We start from the raw sequence: 8,367 nt of genomic DNA, 5'->3' as shown, positions 1-8,367 counted from the left end.
CTTGTTGTTTTGAAGAGAAACTATTACTATTGACATTCCCTCTAAGCCAGGAGGGTCCAAAAACAGCCATTGAGTTGATAGCACACTTGAAGATAGGAGACAGGAAGACTTGTGTTCAAATCTTGCCCCCAGACACTTTATAGCTGCATGTAAATCACTTAATCTCTTTCATCTTAGTTTTCTTATCAGTAAAATGAGAGAGTTGAACCCAATGATTTCTAAAGTCTATTACAGATCTGAATCTGTGTTCTTAAACTCAAGTAAAGAAGTCAGCCTAGAAAAGAGAAGATGGGGTTGGGGGAAAAATGTGGGAGTAGGGGTGGGGAAGGAGAGGAGAGATATGATAACAGTCTTCAAATATTTGCCAAATGGAAAAGTTATTAAATTTATTCTAAGGGATCACAGAATCAGAGTTTTAGAGCTTGAAGTAGTCTTAGAGGTGATGGAGCTCAGTTCCTTCTTTTATAAAAAGAGAAAATGAGGCCTAGAGAAATCTCTTTGTTTTTTTAATTCAGTTTTGTTTTATTTACACCTCTGAATTCTTTCCCTTTCATATCTCCCCTACTCATTGAGAAGGCCAGAAAAATAAATCCATTACAAATATACATAGTCAAGCAAACACGTTTTTTCATTGGCTATGTCTAGAATAAAAGAAAGGAAGGAAGGGAAAGGAAAGAATTGCAGAAAGAAAAGATGATATCCTTCAATTTGCACCCTGAGCCTATCAGTTTTCTATCTGGAGGTCAATGACGTGTTTTATCAAAAGCCTTTTGAAACTGTGATAGGTCATTGTATTGATCAGTTACTAAGTCTTTCAACATTGTTATTATTGTATAAATTGTTCTCCAGCTTCTTCTCCCTTCACTCTGAATCAATTCATACAGATCTTAGTGGGTTTCTCTGAAACCATCCCTTTTACAATTTCTTAAACATGGCAGTATTCCATCTTATTAACATGCCATAACATGTTCAGTCGTTACACAGTTGATGGACCTCCCATTCATTTCCACTTCTTTGCCACCACAAAAAGAGCTGCTATAAATATTTTTATATTGGTCCTTTTTCTCTTTTACTTCTTGGGAGTGCAGACATAGTAGTGTTATAGTTGGGCCAAAGGTATACACAGGTTAATAGCATTTCTGGCATAGTTCCAAATTACTTTTCAGAATGATTAGACTAGTTCGAATCTCTGCCCAAAATGCCTGTGTTCCCACAGTCCTTTCAGCATATCATTTTCCTTTTCTGTCATATTAGTCAAATCTTATGAGTATGAGATAGTACCTCAAAATTGGTTTTATTTGCATTTCTCTAATTATTAGTTATTTAGAACATTTTTATATTACTATTAATAGATTGGATTTCTTTCTCTTAAAACTGCCTACTCATATCCTTTAACCATTTATCAATCTGGAATGGCTTTTATTCTTATAAATTTGATTCAGTTCCTTATATATCTTAGAAATGAAACTATCAGAGAAATCTGGTAAAAAGATCTTTTTCTCACAATTTATTTTATTTTAATTTTAGCTGCATTGGTTTTATTTGCACAAAAAACTTTTTAGTTTTATGTAATCAAAATTATTCATTTCACCTCCTGTGAATCTATCTCTTTTTTGACTATGAATTCTTTCTCTAGTCATAGATAACAAGTAATTTCCTCTATATTCCACTAATGTGCTTATGATGCCACTCTTTATGCCTAAACCATGCATCCATTTTGAACTGATCTTGGCAGATAGTATGAGATGTTGCTCTATACCTCATTTCTGCCAGACTATTTTCCAGTTTTCCTAACAGTTTTTGTTGAATAGTGAGTTCTGACTCCATTAGCTGGGATCTTTGCATTTATCAAACACTAGAGTACTGTTTTCATTTGCTTCTGTACATTGTATACCTAATTGGTTCCAGTGATTAACCTGTTAATTTCTTACCCAGGACCAAACTGTTTTGATGATTACAACTTTGTAGTATAATTTGAGATTTGTTACAACTAGGCTCTCTTCCTTTCCACTTCCTGCCCCTTCCATTCATTCCTTTGATATTCTTGAGCTTTGGTTCCTCCAGACAAATTTTGTTACTATAGTTTTCCTAGCTCTCTAAAGAAAACCTTTGGTAGTTTGGTTTGCATGTCACTGAATAAGTAAATTAATTTAGGTGGTATTGTGCTTTTTATTATATTGACTCAGCCTACCCATGAGCAATGAATATTTCTCCAATTATTTAGATCTATCTTTATTTGTGTTGTTTGTAATAGTGTTGAGACGGTTCTTGTACATGTCTTGGCAGATAGATTCCCAAGTATTTCATACTGTCTGTGATTATTTTAAGTGAAATTTGCACTATTAAATAATATAAGTACACAGCTCATAAGTATCTGGTTCGAGATTCTTATCCAGGTATTTCTGATGCCAAGATTAACCCTGCACTCAGCATTCCACCTTTTGCTTCTCTAAAGGGCCCAGCAGATAGGACAACTCACTTTATCCTTTGAGGCTCTAGGGAAGAGAACTAGGATGGAAATTACAAGAGGCAAATTTTGCTTCAGATGAAAGCAATAATGTCTAACAATTAAAGCTGTCCAGTAGTGGAATGTGTTACCTTATAAAACAGTGAGTTCTCCATTACTGGAAGAGTTCCAGCAGATGATGAATAACAACTTGTTGAGAAAGGTACAGATATCCATAAAGTAAGGGATTAGACCTAAGGTCTCTTTTACTTCTAGAAATCTAAGATTCTTTGAAATTATATGGAAGATACCCTATAATTCCAAGAATTAGTATGCATAAAGATTGATGTCTCTAAGGCTGCAAAGCCTTTTTTGGTGGATGTACTAGGCCATAACACTAATCTTAAGAGTAGAAGGAAGTCAGATAGTGCTCAGCTACGTGCTTATACAACTTAGGCCAATATTGTTGTTATTATCCAGTACTGCAAGGGAATTAATCTTTAGGACTATACTTCAGAGCTAGAACCAGTTTCTTTGGAATATCCTTTATGGTAGTGAATCTTCTCTTTGTGGGTTGGAGGTTAAATGGGGAGGAGTTGAACTTTAGAAGCAATCAAAATGTATTTAGAGCCAAATCTGACATGTGAGATAGGTGATTAAGCCAGAAGGCTCTCCCCTGTTCCCATAACACATTCCCTCTTTATCTCTGCATTCCATAATCGTTTGCTTCTTTCAAGGTTCATCTCTGGTGATACTCTACAGTCTTCCATCATCCATTCAGCTCAAAGTGTTCTCTTCCTTATATTAAACATACTCACTAACCTCAAAACATGTGAGATCTCCAGCTTGCAAAGAACTCAACAAAAACTGCTGCTTTTATTGAAGGAAAAATAAACATACATAAATCTCCTGAATCTCATATGGTGCTGCCAATTTAAACATTCAGTATGCCATGATTCCTCAGGGCAAAGAAGCTGTGCCAGGAGCAAAACACGTTTGCAAACCATTCCATAATGCCACAAGGCTGAAGGTTAGAGTGAATGAACTATAACCCCTTTCTCAGGCAATATTTCCCAGTGCTCAGGTCCATGGAGTTGAAGTGTTGGTTCTCAGTTGTTTATTATAAATCCTCCTGCTCGGGATAGCTGAGGTGCTCAGGAGTCTTTGTGTTTGCTAAACAAGAGCTTGTGACCCCTGACTCACTTGTAAAACTATCTTTGTATGGAAAGGATTGTGAACTATACCCATGGCTGATGACAAGAATGAAACTGACTTTTTTTTTTTTGTCATATGGGCCAGTAAAGTCACTTATCTTTTTCTACCATCATTTCTCCTCCACACACCCTAAATCTGAAAACTTGGATCAAAAGCAATGTGTAATTACTGAAGCACTGGAATGCATCAAGGTAATCGAAGCTTTCATGTAGACAGTGGAAATCATACTGTAGCAGCCTCCATTTTGTGGAGAAAAGCACAAAGTTTATACAATCTTGCTTCTCTTAAATGGGTTAAGTTGATTATTTCATTCTTTTATGAACACAACAAATGTGTGGCAAGGTGGAGTCAAAACCAGCTCAATAAACTAAGATCTATGTCTTAACTCAACAAATCAATCACTCATAGACCTTAGATTACATGTTAAAAGGCTTTAACATTGGAATTACTTTGCACAAGAATCATACTCAGATAGAAAAGGAAACTTGGCCATGCATCAGGGATTATATATAAATTATCAAGTGAGTTGTGAAGGAATTTATTCTAGAAATTGGAGGAAGTGTGGCTTTGCAGCATAACTCTGGGGAGGAAACACTTGGGTAGGGGAGAGGAGAGACCTCAGCTTTGGTCTTGGCCAGATCTCCTCTTCACCCCTTACATTGACCAGAAGAGGATCCTGAAAGCTTCAGAGCAGCTGGAGTATGCTCGACCTCCCATCATGCCATGATTATAACCCCAGATCAGTGGATGGCAGTGCTTGCATAGAAACTCAGGGACAGATTGAGCTCAAGTATCTACAAATATTCAAGTAAGGAAACTTCCCTATAGCTAAAGGGACCTTCTTAGGCCCTCATGAATGGGAGAAAAGAACTTTTAGCAACCAAGAGGTATGAATTAGCACTTTGCTATGTGTGCCATCTAATCCTGAGCCCACTTCCTCGTGGACTCTGTGTGTACTTGTGGGAGAGTGCATCCCAGTCCTTTGGGGGGATGTTTATACCAGTTCTTTTTACTGTACCACCTTAGTAAATTCCCTTTCCTCAAAGTCACTTAAAGTTGTCTGATAAAATTGTTTCTCAGCATTGTTATTGTTCAGTCTTTCAGGCGTGTCTGATGCCATGTGAACCCTTGGACTTTTTGTCCATGGGGTTTTCTTGGCAAAGCTACTGGAGTAGTTTGCCATTTCTTTCTCCAGAGCTTTCCTATTTTACAGGTGAGGAGCTGAGGCAAATAAGGGTTAAGTGACTTGCTTAGGGTCACACACTGCTACTAAGTGTCTGAGGTCAGATTTGAAATCAGATCTTCCTGATTCTAAGCCTGGTGTTCTATTCACTTCACCATCTAACTGTCCCTCCTGGCACATAGTAAGTGCTTAATAAATGTTTATTGGATTGGATATTCTTGAGGGAGGAAGTACAGTAGTGGGAGCTTGAGCCAATGGCATTAGAGAATCAGGCCTGACCCTTCAGGCAACCATGAGCAAAATTCTGAGGACCCAAGATTCCTCTGTGAGAGTGAAAGTTGGGGAAAGGGCCCTCAGAACTTATGTCATGTGACACTTATAAGGTCTTAGCAAACCTCTGATCAGACACTTAGTGGTAGTAGGGCCTGGAGGGAGGTAGGAAGACAAATAAATAGCAACAGCGATAGTAGTAGAAACAACCAGAGAGTCAGCATGGTCTAGAGCAGGGGTGGGGAGCCTGCAGCCTTGGGGCCACATGTGGCCCTCTAGGTCCTCAAGTGTGGCCCATTGGCTAAATCCAAACTTCACGGAACAAATCCCCTCAATAACAAGATTTGTTCTGTAAAACTTGGACTCAGTCAAAAGGCTGTACCCAAGGACCTAGAGGGCCACATGTGTCCTTGAAGCCATAGGTTGCCTACATCTAGGGGGGGGTTAGGCCCTAGAGATGGAAATTCTTAGCTTCAAGTCTTGCCACATATTACCTTTGTGACAATAATGTCACCTAACCTCTCTGTGCCTTCAACAACTCTGTAAGTGAATGAGTTAGAGATGTCACCAAACTGTATCAGTGGAATGAATTTCTACAATTGTTCCCTGTACTGATAAAATCACGGACAAGGGGGAGGAGAGTAGTGGAGGGGTGGAAATATGTATGTGTGTGTGTGTGTGTGTGTGTGTGTGTGTGTGTGTGTGTGTGTGTGTGTGTGTGTGTGAGAGAGAGAGAGAGAGAGAGAGAGAGAGAGAGAGAGAGAGAGAGAGAGAGAGATATGACAGAGAGACAGAGACAGAAACACAGACAGTCAGATACAAAGACAGAGAGAAAGATAGAGACAAATACAGAGACAGAGAGAGGCAGAGACAGAGAAATAGAGAGAGGAGAGAGAGAGAGAGAGACAGAGAGACAGAAAAAAGAAACAGGCAGAGAGAAAGAGAGAGAGAGAGAGAGAGAGAGTATGCATTTATATTGTTTTCAAGGATTAAATCATTTGATGTCTGACACAGATTTATGAATTAGGTAATATCAACATGGTAATATAGATTTTACAGGTTAGAAACATGAGACTCTATGATGTTAATGACTGTCTATAGTAAATTTCAGAGGTAGTATTTGGACCCAGGTTTTCCTAACACCAGAAGTCAAGTATTCCACATTAATTTCACACAGCTAATATCCCATACTACAAAAATGGTACACAAATAACTATGACATAAAACTAATATTATAAACACATAAAGGAGATATGAACACAGTGTTATTACTCTCCCTGCATTCCTCTGCCTCATAGACCCCTTGGTTCCTTCAAGGTTCAGCTAAAGTACCACCTATTATGAGAGGCTTTTTCCCAGTTTCCTCCGGTTAATAATCCCCATGCCTCCTCCCCAATTATTATATACTTATATTCACTGTATCTTGTAATTACTGACCAGTGGACATGATGTAACTCTCCAACAGAATGTAAGCTTTCTGAGACTTGAGGCTCTCATTTTTGTTGTTCTGTCTCTAGCCCCTACTATAATGCCTGGCATATGATAGTTAAATAATAAATATTTGTTGAAGTGAATTGAATTAAGAGGAAGCAGAGATAATTTTGAACTGGGAGGTCCATAGAAGACTTCATGGAAGTAGTGGCATTTGAACTGAGTCTTAAAGGATGGACAGCAGAAATGTTGGTAGAGCATTCTAAGCATAGGAACTTGGACAATGAACCAGAGGTAGGAAAGTATAGGATTGATTGGGTGGGAAAGCACAGGAGGAGAATGGAATTTTGTCATATATAATTATATGTTTGTACTGAAGGCTAAATATGGTCCATCACCAGTAGCAGATGATTCAGTTGTTTACAAACTTGGCAACACAACAAAGCAATTTAGGACAAATAGTAAAGAGGAAGACCACTATGTCTAATTGGGAGGGTCCTTTGTCCAGGGAGGCATGTTCAGAGATGAATAATGAATCATTAAAGACAAGAATAAGAACAACAAACTCTGCTTTATTAAAGGTATCTGGACTGAGACTTTGATGAAAAACAGAGTTTACTGAGTTGCCACACACTTAACACTACTACACTTCCTGTGACATTGGAAATTTCCATCTTCATGGCCAAAGTCAATAGTACAGACAAGAAAAGAATGCATGAATTAAAAAAAAGCCAGATTGACTGAGATTATGAGTAGCAGATAAAACTTTATGAAAATGAACAGAAAATCTCTTCTATTGTTAGAACCCAGGAAATGGAGAAATGGCCCTAAAGTAGTCACTGGAGGCCAGCTGGAAATAGTTAAATTCAATTTCATTTGTAATATTCCCTGTCAACTCTGGGGCCACTTCTAGGGGTAACCCTGATTACCAGGGTTTTTCTAGTACTATTGTTCACAGTTCCCCATTGATATGCTTCTCATTTATGATTGACCACACTTGCATCACCTGGTTGCACTACTTTGAAACTTCTATGACTGAGGGTCACTATGCCCTTATGGATAACCTCATTTCTCTGTGGGACAGCTAGGTGGCACAGTGGAAAGAATGCTGGGCCTAGAATCAGGAAGACTTATCTTTCTCGGTTTAAATCTGGCTTTAGACACTTACAAGCTGAGTGACCCTGGACAAGTCTCTGAATTCTAACTCTCTCCATTTCCTCATCTGTAAAACGAGCTGGAAAAGGAAATGGCAAACCATTCCAGTGTTTTTGCCAAGAAAACCCAAATGGGGTAACAAAACATTGAATACAACTGAACATGTTCATGTAAGATCTCACCAGTTTTGGGACTTCACCTCATCACTCCCATCTCACTTCAAAGGTGAGGCCATGGATTCCAAACTTCTAGCATAGCTCAAATATCTCCTCATTTCTCACCTGGCTGCACTACCTTCGGAAGTTTTCTGACTGGCATCACCGTGCTTCAGGAAGCTCAAAAAATTATTGAGATAACCTCTTCATAAGATCTCATCTGTCTTGCTATTCAACTTCATCACTATACAATCCAATCCAAACCAATCAATATTAAACACCTACTATATGGCTAGGCACTGCACTAAACACTAGGGATATAATGAATAAAAAAGAAAGACAGTCCTTGAACTCAAGGACTTTACAATACAATGGGGGAGAGAACACACAAAAAGAGGTAGGAAAGGAAGGAGGGGAGATCAAGGTGCTTACCACCCTCTATCTCTCTCATTGGAGGGTATGGGCCACTTAGTTTCCTTTTGGTTTCTATTCCTCTGTTGTCTCAGATACTT

The sequence above is a fragment of the Notamacropus eugenii genome, chromosome 1 (assembly GCF_028372415.1).
Source record: "Notamacropus eugenii isolate mMacEug1 chromosome 1, mMacEug1.pri_v2, whole genome shotgun sequence".
Lineage (NCBI taxonomy): Eukaryota > Metazoa > Chordata > Mammalia > Diprotodontia > Macropodidae > Notamacropus > Notamacropus eugenii.
The sequence above is the reverse complement of the archived record's forward strand: the minus strand, read 5'-3'. Positions refer to the sequence as shown.